This window comes from Rhinolophus hipposideros (assembly GCF_964194185.1).
Source record: "Rhinolophus hipposideros genome assembly, chromosome: 12".
Classification (NCBI taxonomy): domain Eukaryota; kingdom Metazoa; phylum Chordata; class Mammalia; order Chiroptera; family Rhinolophidae; genus Rhinolophus; species Rhinolophus hipposideros.
The window spans coordinates 28450440-28466319 of record NC_138058.1 but is presented as its reverse complement, the minus strand read 5'-3'; positions in this window follow the sequence as shown (position 1 = coordinate 28466319).

Sequence of the window (15880 nt, the reverse complement as noted above, 5' to 3'; positions counted from 1 at the left end):
ACAAATATTTATAGAAGGTCCATCATATGTCAGGAACTGTGCTAGGATGAGAAGTAGTTAAGCGTTACTCTCTGCCCTCAAAGAACCCCTAAACTGATGCTTCAGTACCCTGTGATAACTGAGTGCTATAATGGACAGATAAAGAAGGGGAATTGGGCCGTTCAGTGAAAGCTTCCTTAGAGGTAGTTATAACTGAGTGAAGCCTTGAAGGATGGATAGGATTTACCAGGGCAGAGAGGTTTGAGGGCCGGTGTGAAAAATACTTAGCAAAAATAACACGAGAGAAGCGAATCTAAGATGATTTCCATTTTAGGACTTAGTGACTTGGAAAATGGTCGTTTCATTGATGAGTATAAGAAATACAAAAAGAACAGCCTAATTCGTGGAAATGATGATGCATTTAGATAGGCAAATACTAAATTTAAAGTTCTAGATAGGAATTTAGCAGGGACTGCCCAGGAGTGGGTAGGGATCCAGGACTGGAGCAAAGAAGAAAGGTCAAAGTGGAGTTTTAGATTTGGAAGTCAGGAGCTTGTCTGTGGATATTTGAAGTCATACGAATGGATCAGAATGCCCAGGGTGAAGAAGAGCCCATGCATTCATTCATTCACTCATTCAGTATTTACTGGGAGCTCTTTACTTGTATGTGGTAGTTGAAGAAAAGTGAGATCAACCTGGGTAAGTGCATGCTTTAAAGACAAACAGAAGTGTAGACTCTTCTTTCAAGAAACTTGATTGTGTGAGAAAAGAGATAAATAGCTGATAACTAGATGACATAGGAAACCAAAATGCTCTCTAAGGATGAGAGAGACTTTCTGGAGTTGAAAATTTAGTTGAACTTCACCTACACTTGAAAAAAAATCTTTTTGCTAATGAGAGAATTATAACTTAAAAATTTCAGTTGACAGTACACATAGCTGTTCATGTTAAAATTTGCAGAAATTTCAATTGCATGTATTAATGTAATCATTCACTTCTATCTATTAGCTGATTGTTCTGCTCTGCAAATAATAGACTTAGGAGACGTATGCTTCAAAAGAAATTGATTGGACAAACTTTAATTGGCCATCTCCTGAGCTAGGTGTTTTGCAGGTGCAGAGAAGTCAAGACCCAATTATGTTCTCTGGGGCTTAGGCTCTGTTTATAAAGATTAATGCCAGTGAACTGTATAGATGATCACTGTGATGAGATTATACTTCCATTTCTAGAAAATACCTTAGAGAGTAAGAAAGTGAAAATGGTGAGGAAAATTTAGAAAACTGGCTTGAGGCTCTGCTTGTGTTGAATAAATAACTGAAGAATTTGAGTTTTCCCTTTTTCCTTGTAGGCAATGGCTATTTGTTAATGGGGGCCTAGAGCCTGGTAGCTTGGAGGAAGGTGACTCAAGGGACAGGGAAATTAAATTGTAACTTATCTGTATAGGAGGTAATAGAGTGTAGGTAGTGAAAACAAGGACGAACACAATGATTTCAGAGGAGGAAACCACAGATGATACTGATTGAATAAGATGGTGAGAGTTAAGGCATACTCAGAGAGGACTCTAGTATCTTGATCCTCTGAGAACATTTCCTTAACAGAAAAGGAAAGTCACAGAGTGAGGGTGGGTTTGGAACATGAACTTGAAGGTAAAGAAAGAGAGTAGGGATCAGGTGGCTTTTTAAACTCATGAGCAAAGAAGTTAAAGCTGAAGTCCTAGGAGATGTGTTCACCAAAGAAGAATGTGTAGAATTAAGAAATTGACACAGCTTTCTGTTGGTGAACAGGCAAGATCCAAGATCCTTCTCCAACATGGAGATCAAGAGCAGGAAGATGCTCCAGCAAATGGGTTGGTAAAGATGTGGTCTATAAGAGAAGACGCTCAGAAGCCTGAGGAGAAGTTATTTTGCCAGAAAAGGGAAGTGGTCAACAGCGTCAAATGCATAAGAGGATAAGGAAGCTGAGACCTCAAAAAGACAGCTGAGTTTCGTCGGTAAAGGACTAATGTGACTTTCAAGGGAGCCCTTTCAGAAAGATGGTGAAGGTAAAAGTCATAGCACAGAGAAAATGGTGGGTGTAGTGAAAAGGGGAAGCAGTGGTTATAGGCTGTTATTCATTCTAGAAGTTTGTAAGAGTGAATTATAGAGAATTGGTTTATAGCTTCTAGGAGTAATGGGGTAATTCATTCATTTATTTGCTCAATAGCTTTATATGTATTGGAGCCCACTAGGTGCTTGTTCACTGTTAGGTGAATAAGGCAGGTCAGATCCCCACTATTAAGGCACTTGTATTCTAGTGTGGAAGGACAGTCTGTGAACAACAAAGACAACGTCAGACATTGAAAGTGCTATTGATGAAAATAAGGCACAAAATAAACACATTGCAATCTATGGATCGAAAGAGAAAGCACATAGGTCCTGAGGGTGGATTGAGTGCCTCAAGGAACAAAAAGAAGGCCATTGTGTCTGGTATTTGACAGACTAAAGTGAAAGTGATAGAAGACGTCAGAGAGACAGAGAAGGAGTTTGGGTCCTCAGATTTACAACTTTTGAATCTTCTTTGGCTTCTTTGTGAAGAATGGATCATAGAGGGCAAGAGTTGAAGCTTGGATATGTGATGGGAAGCTGCTGAATAATTCATGCAAGGGATGAGAGTGGCTTAGGCCAGTCTGGTAGCACTGGAAATGGAGAGAAGGGGTCAGATGTAGGATTTGTTTTGCTGGTAGAATCATCAATTAAGACCTGCATGACTTTGGGATAAGAGGGAAAGGCAAGTGAAGGATGACTCTTAGGTTTTTGACCTGAGTGACTGGATAAACACTGGAGCCAATTGCTGCTATGGGAAGCCGGAGTGAGATGCAGATTTGGGGTGTAGGAGGGTGGTAGCAATCAGGGGATTTGTTTTGCTATATGTGACATATTTTGACTCATCCAAGTAGAGGCAGGGTTCAGAGGAGTGGTCAGAACCAAGTGAAAGATTGTTTTCTTAGTGTAGAACTGAATACTGTTTTCTTAGTGTAGAGCTGAAGATTGAGCATAGGAATACGCTGGAGAGGAGAAGAAAAGAGGAAAATGAGGAAGGAGGGTTTTGAAGGAGATGAAAAAGGACTGGATGACTGGCCCAGACAGAGAGTTGCCATGGAAACCTAGCGGGACATCACTGATGTGAAAACGGAAATACAGATGTAGAAATAGAATTCTTTTGCGGTTGACAGGAAGAAAGATGGTAAGGCTTACGCTAAACGCCCTCTGCCATCTCTCTAAAGTAAGAGGTGAGGTCACCTTTCTGAGGGGGATTTGGGAGAGAGGAATAGTTGGGGGCTTGAGGAGAGAGGTTAGGAATAGATGTTTTGGAGACTCTGTTGAGAGCAGAGAGCATCAATCTCGGTGATGCAAGGAGTGAGAACAGTCCCTGACACTTTTCAGCAGTCCTTAGCGATCCAAAGGCAAGAACGAGAAATCCAGTGGCAGTGACCTGGGCACACAGGTTGGGCGGCAATTCTAGCAATAGATTAAGGATGTGTTGTTAGACTAGGTTAAGGGCAGGTGTGGGATACAGAAGGGCCTTAGTGTACTGAGTGGGGCTAAGGGGTTAGATTCCTGGCTCAGGTAAAATGCCAGGTGTGTTTGCTGCGGCACAGAGATGGGAAGGTGCTGCTGCTAAAAGTGGGGTCCACACCCCAGCAGCAGCAGCATCCCCTGAGAGTCTGTTAGAAATACAGACGCTGGGGTTCCAACTCAAATCTCTGAGTCAGGGTGTGCATTTTAACTAGATCCCTGGGTGGTGTTCTACGCATATGAAAATTTGTAAGTTGCTGTAGGGAATGAGGCTTTCAAAAGTCAAACTTAAAAAAATAAAAGCTGTGTGTTTCTGCTAAAGATCAGAGGATCTTACTTATACATTGGTTTAATATATTTTATTTTTTAATTTATCTTTATGTTTTCCTGATTTTAAAAAAAAGAAGGTACACTGGTTTCAAAAGTGGAAAATACGCACATGTATAAAGAAGAGACTACTATCTAGCCACATTCATAGCGCCCTTTACAATATTATAAGGAACACAATAATGACTGTGGGGGTCTCCCAGAAGTTTAGTTTCTCCCAGAGAGTTACCACTGAAGTAGTTTAGTAGCAGTGTAGCTAGGTTGGTTAGATGACCTTCAACCAGTTACTTCACCTAGGCTCTGTTTCTTTATCAGCAAAATGGGTGTGCAAAGAATAGGGTTAATGTTAGTATTACATTAAAAATTCACATAGATAACTTAGGGCAGTTCCTGGCATATAATAAAAGCTCAAAAATATTATTATTATTATTATTATTATTATTATTATTATTATTAGGACTGTATCTGGGTGAGAAATTACTCAGCAAAGAAAACTTTTTTTATTTTTTTTTATTTTTTAATTTTTTTATTATTATTATTTTTTTATTAATTTTATTGGGGTGACAATTGTTAGTAAATTTACATAGATTTCAGGTGTACAATTCTGTATTATATCGTCTATAAATCCCATTGTGTGTTCACCACCCAGAGTCAGTTCTCCTTCCATCACCATATATTTGATCCCCTTTACCCTCATCACCCACCCCCCACCCCCTTACCCTCTGGTAACCACTAAATTATTGTCTGTGTCTATGAGTTTTTGTTTCTCATTTGTTTGTCTTGTTCTTTTTGGTTTATATACCACATATCAGTGAAATCATAGGGTTCTCTGCTTTTTCTGTCTGACTTATTTCACTTAGCATTATTCTCTCAAGATCCATCCATGTTGTCACAAATGCTCCTATATCATAGCAAAGAAAACTTTTAACACAATGTCAAAGCTGCTCCAGTTTGGAGGGCTTTGGGCCTCTTCTGTATAGACTACTGTCTTGAAGGTACTCATCAGGCATGACAGATAGTTCAGGGGAAGAACCCTGGAGAACTGAGGAGGCACGATACATCCCTGATCTGAAGGGGCTGGTCAGGGAATGGAAGCCAAGACCTAGGCAAAGGGAACAAGACATGGGAATTAGAAACCACAGAGCAAAAGCCCAGGTCCTGGGGTGGTGTACAAGTTTCTCCAATTCCACTTTTGGTGTTACATCTTTTCTCTTTGTTACATAAGTCCACAGAGGAAATGCAATTGCTTTTGCAGTATCACAGCTGCAAATGAAATCCATAAAAACCAGGAAATAAATATCTGAGCTGCCCTCAAGTGTCCCTGACTAGAGGTTAAGAAATGTGGAAATCCCCCACTTTCTGATGGTGGCTTGCCCGCAAATTTAAATGAACCCTGATGAAATATGATAAGTGTTCAGCTTAATGATGTGTAAGGTTGTTGGCAATGTTTAGTGTGTTTTTTTGTGTGTGTGGTTTTTTTTTCTGGATTTTTTTTCCTGTTCTTTTATTTGGGATGCATTTCTTTTGTTTCCTCATTTTGGCTATCTCTCTGTGTTTGTTTCTTTGTATTAGGTAGATCTTCTCTGTCTCCCAGTCTTGGCTGGGTGGTACAGGTTTTATGGGGCCCAATGGCATAGGCTCCCTGGTCACCTGAGCCGGGTGCTCCAGGAGTGTCCCTTGTGAGGATTGTGTGTGCCGTCCTGTTATAGATGAGCCTGTATTGCTATTGGTATATCAGTGGGTGGGATTAACCCTCAGGCTGACTGGCTGTGGGGTTTGGCCACGTCCACAGCTTATGGGCTGCTATGCGGGGGCTTAACCCACTGGGTGGGATTTGCTCTAATGGGCTCTGGTGCCTGCTGAGACCACCCTTTTTGTATATATACCACTTCTGGGGCTAATTGGGCAGTGCTCTGCTATGGTCTGAAGCCAACCTCCAGGTATGTTGGTTCTGGGGCCTCTTGGGAGGGGCTCTGATGCAGACCCAGGTCAGTCAATGCCTGTCACTGTTTGGGGGATATCTGGTAGAAGCTACAAAGCAATCCACAGTCATTCATTGACTGTGCTAAACCTAGAGGCGCATGGGAGAGGCCACACTGAGAATGGAGGACGACTGCCAACAGTACCAGGCCTGGGGTAATTCCACAAAAAGTCAGGACACCTGGAGGCCTGCTACCACCTGCCAAATCCCTTAAGGTTCAGCCCCTGATAAAGCCTTATGTGGTATGTGAGTTGGGTGAAGTAGGGTCTCAGGGAGTCACTAGAGTGGGAAGAGTTGTGGTCACGAGGTTAATGTAGATTGTGATGTGGTGCCAGTGCTGAGCCTGGAGTGACTCATCAAAAGTCTCAGAGCACAAAAAGGCCAGTCGCTGCCTGCCTGGCGCCTGTGGACTCTGATAGTTCTACAAGAAGTAGTGCAATGCAGGAGGGGCTGGCTGCTGGTGGAGAAAGTTGAGTGGGGCAGGATTCAGCTGAGTCAGCAGTGGGGAGCTGCAGAGCTCACCAGGCCAATCAGATTCAGATTTGGCCTGGGGGGGTGGACTTAGAAAAGGAAAGATGGCGCCCGACTGCTGGCTGCACAAAAGGTGCAAATTGCCGATTGTCCTCCACTTCTCCCCCTTAAGCTACACACCTCAGCCTGCCCCTTTGCATGTCTCTGAGTCCCCCAGAGTTACTGTCTTTCTACTGGAGCCCAAGGTGAGTGCCTATGAGCAAGTGAGTCTGTGTGCAGGGCCGTCTGGGTTCTTGCAGCCTTCCATCTCACCCAAACGGTTGGAATCCCCACTGTTTTTCACAGCCAGATGTTGTGGGGGCTCCTCTTCCCATCACCAGTACTCCAGGCTGGGGAGGCTGGTGTGGGGCTGGGGTCCCTCGCTCCCCTGGGGGGAACCTCTGCAGCTGAGATATCCCTCCTGATTCTCAACCACCACAGGAAGGTTGGGGGCCCATTCCACGTCTCTGCCCCTCCTACCAGTCTCAACGTGCCTTCTTCTTTATATTTTTAGTTGTAGGACTTCTGTTTGGTTAGAATTCAGATGGTTCTCCAATTTGATTGTTCTATAGTTTAGTTGTGATTTTATTGTGTTTACGGAAGGATGCAGGCATAGTGTTTATCTACTCTGCCATTTTGGATCTCTCCAGAGTCAAAATAACTCTCCAGAGTTATTTTCACTGTAAACACCACCTGGGGTGAAGGATTCTTGAAGCTTTAATCCTGCCTACCTCCCAAATCTCAGCCTCATCTCTAACCATTCCTTTGCTTAAATATTGTGATGATCACTAACTACTGAGCTACAGGATGTCCTCGTTAGTCAGACACTGGTTATTTCACTCTGGTTGTACAGGAAATAAAACCGGTATAACACAAACATTTTACTAAAGCGAAGCTTGTTGAAATTATGAAATTATGCCCCTCTCAAACATTCCTCCCACTAAATACCAATGTTCGTGGCCTCACATCACATGAGTGGATTGTTGGTCAGTATTCAAGATTCAAACTCAGGGCTGTTCTTCTGCCTCCTCCCTAAGGTGATATGTGCTTGTATGAGGGGAGTGTGGTGTTTATGTAACATCATAGCAGTTGGGAGACGTATTTGATCTGTATGGATTTTTATAAAAGCCTTTCCTGTATTTCAGAAAATGTCCTTACATATTCTACCTTTACACTTCCCTAGTGTCTACTTAACTTTTATGTGAACTCTATCTAGTCCTGCAGTTTTGGCTCAATTGAACATAAACATCCTTTCTTCTCCCAATAAAACTTAACACTTACTAATGAAAACATCACCTTTCATAACTATTATCTCTAAAATGGGTATCAAAAGCTTCATTTGGAACCAAAAACTGAACATTTTTTGTTGTTGTTGGGTTCTGCTCAGCCGTCTGAAGAGGCTGAGTGAGTAATAAAAATTGCCAGGAATAAAATGTACTTCTGATAATATTTCAAATTATTACCCTTTATAGATTAATTTCATAGATATTATACTGCATGGAAAAAACCAGCCCCCAAAGAATAAACTGTTTGATTCCATTTATGTGTGGCTTAAGATCAGATAAAATTAATGTTTAAAAAAGTCAAAATATTGATTACTTTTGGGGGCATGTTATATAATCTGGGAAATTGCAGGAGGGAATCTTACAGGATATTGGATTGTTCTATAACTTGATCTGGGAGTTGTATATTATGTGGAAGACAAATTTTTGATGTCTACACTTAAGATTAGTGTGCCTTTTGAATTTAATTGTATATTGTCTTTTAACAAAAATTTATTGCGTTAGCTTCCTATTGCCCTTGTAATAAATAACCACAAATTTAGTGTTAAAACAGCACAATTTTATTATTTTATAATTCTAGAGGTTAGAAGTCCAAAATGGGTCTCACTGGGCTAAAATTAAGGTGTTGGCAGGATGGTATTCCTTGCTGGAGTCTCTAGGGGGAAACCCTGTGTTTTGTTTTGTTTTGCTTGTTTGAGCTTCTAGAGGCTTTTCACGTTCTTTGGCTCAGATCCCCTTTCATTTTCAGTCTTAACAGTGGCCAGCCTGTTGATGCCATCTCTCTGGTTCCGAGTCTTCTGCCTCCTTCTCCCCCATTACATACCCTGGTGATTATATTATACTCACCTGAATAATCCAGTATAATCTCCCTAGTTCAAGGTCAGTGATTAGCAACCTTCATTCCCTCTTACCACATAACCTAACACATTTACAGGCTCCAGGTGTAGTCGCACAACAGCCTAGCCAACTGTCCCTCCATGTCTTTCCTTAAGGAAAGAAGAGTCTGTGAGATTGTGCCTTTCTGGGACTCTGTTCCATCCTTGTGTTTACACATTATGTCTCTCTGTCTGGTCCCCAAAAGATGGTTTGCAGCTAAAGATGGGTAAGCTATCTCACGGGAGATACAACCTAAGCCAGGCGGAACCGAGTGGGGACCCCTAATGAGCTACCTTAAAAGAATAAGGGAAGGGGCCTTGCCTCCCCTTCCCCCTGCCTGGGAAAGTCTGTTGCCGGCCCTGGCTTTTCCCTTGCAGCTGTTTGTGAGAGAAGTCATGAGAACAACAAAGATCAGTTCTCTCCACTTATCTCTACGGAGTTGTTACAATATGAGAGACTTGACCCTGAGAAGGTACAGACCTTAGGTAAGACATCATGGGAACTTGTGCTTCGGCTATTTGAAGGTTAAAATAATTGGCTTGGGATGTTTCTATAACGTGATAAGTGAGTCTCACAAACCGTGCCAAAAACACTGCTACTCCCTTGTATACTTATCAATAAAGGCCTCCAGTCGGCTTTATTCAGGGCTCCAGTCCTCTGAGACTGAGAGACCCCTGGCCTTCTGAGAGATTTAACAGCATTAAGTCTGTTTGTTTCTTTCTTAAAAACTTAACCCAAACCGCCCCTTCTCGCCTCCTCACTGCCCTTGTTGCGAGGGACGCGACATCCAGGGATTAGGATTTGAACATCTTTTTTTTTTTGGGGGGGGGGGGTTGAAGGGGTGGGATGGTGATTATCCTGCCTACCACAATTATTCTGTTATGTAGTTTCTTAATTTATAATTAAAGTTTTCAAGATAAAGTCCCAACCAAAAGAATTTAAAAACTATTAACAAATAATATTTTGATCCCATTTTCAAGTGACATCTCCCCAAATGGGCTTTTCCTATTAGCAATTATTCCTGGATAAGAGGGTCCTCTTCCTCTAGTGCTCCATGATGATCCAACTTCCTGTCCTGGCCATTCTCTGAAATATAATAGAAAATTCAGCTATAAAGAATATAAAACACCTGCCCTATATTTAATTAATATTTTTAGTTATGTCTCAAATACTCAAAGATGTACATTCCCCTATAATTTAAGAAGCAAACATAAAACAACATTAATTGAATTTATGTTTTCCCTTCCAATTATCTATCGTATTCTCCTCAGATTTTGAATAAGCTGTCTAGAACTTTACTTCCATGTTCTCACCTTTCACTGTAAACTGTTCATACTTCAAACTGGCTTTCACGATTCTATCTATTCCAGAAGAGATGTCTTCAAAAGTTACCAGTGGCCTCAGAATTTGCAATCATTAGTTTTCAATTCTCATTGGGAAGCATTTATTGAGTACTTACTAAGTGAAAGATATTGCTCAAAGCTATGTTTGGAAATAAAAGCATGAATATGAGCGTATACCTGCTCTCAAGTTGCTAATAATTTCTGCTGTATATATTAGATGTTTAGTTTCCAGGTGTTTTTTGCTTATGTCCTGAAAGCCTGGATCAACCTGTGCTGTTCAGAGGACAACACTGCAGTTATATGTTTCTGATGTCGGGTCTGAACCTGACAACTTCTAGACTGGATCTTAAAAATTAGTAGACATCTCAGGTCCTCCCTTAATCAGACCTGAAGTTTGGAGACTGAAAAACAGCAGACCACATACTAAGCTTCTCATTCCCGAGTGCTCTGGTTTTTATAATATTGTCCACATTTTATGCAGACAATACCTGTTATGGTTGTGCTGTGTGAGAAGGGTTACATTATTGTGGTATTTATTTTAGTCACTAAATGCCAAATGTGGTTTATCTGCTGTCAGTTTTATCTTTAAATGGAAATAAATGCTTAATGGTGTTGATAATGAAAACTTTATTGATTTTTGTTTCATGATTATTAAATGCAAATGGTGAATGGAATCTCTGAGGAAAAAAAAAGACTATGAAACAAGTTTCTGTGGAAAAAATATGGCAAAATGCCTATCAAGAGAGAGGGAAGTAAAAGATCAGTTGTGACTTTCATTAAAAGAAACACCAAGTCATCTCACCTCTCCAATAGTTTCATTTTTCTTTTGATGGACAAGTACCTTTTCAGAAGCAATAATATGCCACCTCTGCCTCCGTCTACTGAAGCAACCCAGGAGGCTGTCTCTGTTGTTAGGATCCACTGGGGCCTTTGTTTTCTGGAAGTTCTGCACTTTGCCTGTTATGCTACTCTCCTGGTGAGATAGTCTAGCAAATATTATGCAGTGTTAATGAGCCAGTGTATGTGGGATGTATTCCAAACTTTTAGACAATATTTGTACAAAACACTTTCTGGGTAGGACAAGGTACACAATTAAGGTGGTTTGTACTGCTTTTAATTTTAAATAAGGTCAACTAGTAAGTCCCCCTCTTTTTTTTTCAAGTGTGTTTTTCCAGGACTCATCAGCTCCAAGTCAAGTAGTTGTTTCAGTCTAGTTGTGGAGGGCGCAGCTCACAGTGGCCCATGCGGGAATCGAACCAGAACCTTGTTAAGAACACTGCGCTCTAAACAACTGACCTAACCGGCCATCCCCCAGTCCTCATTTTCTTAACTGCTACGTAAGTTCTCTTATGTTTCCTTGGTAAAGCACTGCAATTATGACACTGGAGTTGATGGAGCTCTAAACTACTGATAATTTTGTAATCCTGTGCACTTTATAGGTAGAAAACCAACATGAATGTTTATCACAAAGAGAGCAGTGGAATGAAGGCTGAAAAAAATACAAAGTTTAGGTTCTTTTTTTTAAAGCAAAAGAGCTTATGATATAAAGATGGACGTTTTTAAGCAGAGAATGTGATATTGATTTTTCCAGGCATTATCATTGTGAAATTTAAGAACATGGGAGAAAAATGAGAAACAAAATAGGGCACACACAGGGAACCGGAAATGAGAATGTTATTGGACTCTTCATTAGCAACATTGAAACTAGAAGACAACAGGTCAATGCCTTCAAAACTGAGAGAAATTTATTTTTTACCTAGAATTCTCTATTTGTCTTCCTTAGGCATTGCTCCTTGAATTCCTGACCATTCTGGACTTCCACAACGTGTTTCAACGTGTTTTACGTATACTTTATGTTACAAAGCCTGAGGGATTTTTTAAAGCTGAAATTACGGAAATCAATAAAAGGATTAGTTAAAAAGTGAAGCCTTAAGATATGGTATATATAGTTTATTAAAGAGCTAATTTGGATAAATTATCTTTTGAAATGGAAGAAAATTTAAAGTAATATATAGGCATTGTTATTATCTTGAGTCTATTATTAATTAGTGTGCAAACAAAAGCTTATACAGCCTATATTTTTTAATTCATTCAAATAAAGCCAGAAACTTCAGAAACAGTTGTTGCTGGAGGGTGTGTAGAGAATAGGAAAGAATCTACACTAGAGCTTTGAAGAGAATGTACTCACGTAGCCTTTTATGTCTCGTCAGATAAAGTATGTGTATGTGTGTGTGGGGGGGTGCTTGCAAAACATTTGCCTTGTAGACTAAAACTATGTCCCTTCATCAAAGTTGGGGTTTCACTCTTCTCGGGAGAGTAATAATTGTGTTGTATCTACTCACTGTGAAAATATCCGGGGCCAGTTGTTTTTTATTCATTTCATTTCTTTATTTACTATTTATTCAAAATATGTATTGCTTAATCACCATATGCCAGGCACTGTTTTAGCTGCTGATCTTGTTGAGTTTATATTCTTGTTAAATGAATAAATTATAATATGATAATTATTGCATTAAAAAGTCACATAATAGGAATAAAAAGTTGAAGCTAGTGGTGCTCTTTAGCAAGAGTAGTCAAGGAAGTCTTTTCTAACAAGACGACATTGGAGCAGACACCTAAAGGGAGAGAGTGAGCCGTGTTGGTATCTGAGGAAAAGCATTCCAGACAGAGAAAACAGGGCAAAGGTCTTGAGGTCGGAGTGGGCTTGAGGAACATCAACGATGCCAGTTTGGCAAAAGCAGAGTATGAGTGGGAGGTGGGGTGAAGAGAGAAAACGGGTGTAGGCAAGACCAAAGCGGCAGTGGAATTCAGGTCATACAGGATCCTTTAAAGAAATGCCACAAATAAGCAGAACTGTCCATGCAATGTGTCCTATAAGTTCTTAGGCATTTTCTCAACCCCTAAGCAACAATATTTCCAATTAGATTTCTATATGCAATAAATTGTATCTGTCAGTTTATTAGACACATAAATAACCTCCACATTGTCAAAACCAGTGGTCCCAGAAGTCCTATTATTTGATCCATCAGTGGCACCTGCTGTCATTGATTCCTTCTGCATCCTTAAAGCATTTCACTTACTTCCTAGTTTTCCCTCTACTTCATTTCTCACTCTGTTTGGCTGGCTCTTCTTTGTCCTCTTCATCTCTGAGTGATGGAGTGTCTCAGGTCTCAATCCTGGGACCTCTTCTTTATCTACTTAATCCTGTGTTGTGAAAAGTCTTGAACATTTTAATATACAGTGAGCAAAATGATCATGCTCCTACGGTGATTGGTGTTAATGCTGGACTTGCTACAAAACTTAAGTCCAAAGATAAAATATTTTGTAAGGCTATAATACATACAAGAGTTCCTTATAGAGTCCCCACGAATACTCGGTCCTTAAAATAAAATATGAAAAACACGAAGGCTGTATCACGATGAACTAAATATGGCCCCATTGCTTAATGCCCAGACAGTTCTATGCTTCGCTTGATGTTGGCCACAATGTAGTAGCAGCAATTCAATGACCTAATTCCACAAAATGTTTAAGAGATTGCTTGAAATGTGAAAACAAAAAAACCCAACTTGTGTTATAACACTAAAAAAAAAAATCCCTGCAACATTGGATCAAAGACTGCGTGGGTCATTTGGTTGACAATTGAACTCACCACACTGAATATAACCCTACATGGACACTCATAGATGACATAAACATATTAGATAACCTACTCCTTCCTAGTGAAATTGTGTCTTCCGGAAACTCAACTGGTAAATAATAATCTGACCCACTTTACTAAACCGAAGTCAGTTTCCAAAACTAGAAATCATAGCAAGTATAACTGTGAAGCTAAGAACTAAATTTCACAAAGTTCCCTGATTCCAAACTTTATGAAAGTCGACTACAACTATCCTTTTTACCATCTAACTGAATATTGATAGGGTGGGAAATTATTACAAGGGGAAGTTACTAAACTGCAGTTAAACAAGATAGCAAAAAGAAAATGATTTCAGAAGAGCAGAATTTTATAAATATCTTCAGTGGTTAGTCTAGATATAAAAACCATGGTGCAAAGATTGTATCCATATTTGGAAGTACCTATATTTGTCATTAGCTGATTTCATTATGAATAAAAATAAATACTTCTCTTAGAGGATTTATGGCTTAATTCTGCACTCAAACTGTAACAAGAAATATAAACCAGACAGTGACATCTTAGTAAGGAAGAAAATGCATGAGATTTTAGTTCCAAATTAAAGGAGTAACCAATTAAAAAAGGAAAATTTAACAGAGGTGACTTTTATCTCATTTATTTTATTTTAGTTTTTTGATAGCAAAAGTAATACATTTATTTTATTTTTGAAAATTTTTATTAAATTTATTGGGGTGACATTGGTTAGTAAAATTATATCGGTTTCAAGTGTACAATTTTATAATACATCACCTATCTATTTATTGCATTGTGTGTGTACCACCCAGAGTCAGTTCTCCTTCCCTCACTATATATTTGGCCCCTTTTAAGCCCCCACCCCCCCAACCTCCCCTCTGGTAACCACTAAACTGTTGTCTGTGTCTATAAATTTTTGTTTGTTTGTTTGTCTTGTTTGCTTATTGCTTTCAATTTTATATCCCACATAGGAGAGAAATCATGGTTCTTGACATTTTCTGTCTGACTTATTTCATTAGCATGATAACCTCAAGATCCATCCATGTTGTCACAAATGGCAATATTTTATCTTTTCTTATGGCCTACCGAGGTGATATTTAGAGAAAAGTATTATTGTACCTTTCCAAGTACGGGACCATCTCTCTGGTTCACCCTGGGGGAGATTTGGATCTATTACAGAAACAATGTGAGATGAGAATAAGGTGATACTGCTTTTCGACAGTCTTTAAGAAGGCAATAAGCTTAAAATCCAATTAATGGTGAAAGAAAAAAGTTTTTTTTCAGACCTGAAAACAGATCATAGAATTAATGTAAAGAAGAGACTCCCACCGGAATGGCTAGGAGAAGAGGCAAGAGCACAGAAAACAGCGGTGGTGGTGGAAACATGCCCATCCCCATTACGGGGTTGTGGGGAAAGGCAGAGAAAAAGAACCAGGAGGGAGACAAGTGTGTTGTAATTTTCCATCTTTGGGCCTTAATGTGGAGAGTGGGCAGAGTCAGATACACTGAAAGGAGGGAGCTTTTCCTGCTCACAGTTTGAGATTCTGGAGGAGACTCATTTATTGAGGCTTCATGCCAATATGGGGTGAACCAGCACAGCCAAGGGAACTGTTGGGGGCATGGCCAGGAAGACAGTAGCTTCAACTGAGGCACCAAGCCTCTCGGTTTCATACTGAGAGCCCGGGGGTTTGTCATCATGCCTGTCATTGTAGGAGCAAGTTGCCCATAGCAGATGTTGGAGGGAGACTGACTAGCTGTGCGTCTGCAAGGAGGACCTGGAAGAGATTCAGGTCTTCCGCCAGGCAATGGTTAAGGGTCAGCCTGATTAGCATGAGCCTATAGAAAAGGCCATGTATGCATCAGATGTAAGTCAGCCGTAGATGCCAGTAGAAAGTCCCAGGAAAAAACCAGCTAACTATGCGTCAGCAGCCAGAACCCCAGATGACAGAAGAATAGATGTCACATGACTTCTCCTAGTACAAAGTCATGTGAATCCCTTTGCCCCCAGGAGCTCTTCACCATTTTGAACGAGAATAGGTAGAAAGCAACAGAAATACAAGGTAATGAACATTTTTCTTAGAAATCTGGGATTTAATATGTTATATTATTGGATTGGTCTAAGGTTTGAAATAGATTGAATATTAAATCTTTCCCCTGCTAAAACCCAGAGGATGGGGGTTGCAAGAAACATTTGATCAGTTAGTTATATCAGCTGAAATCAAATTACTCTTCAGGAACTCAAAAGGGAATACAAAGGAAAGAGAATAAAGAAAACTTACGCACTAACCTCACACACTAAAAGGATCTTTTAATAATTCCATGAAAAATGGACACAAATCCAATTTAAAAAACATGGAAGTAAGTTTGTAAAGAATGGGTTT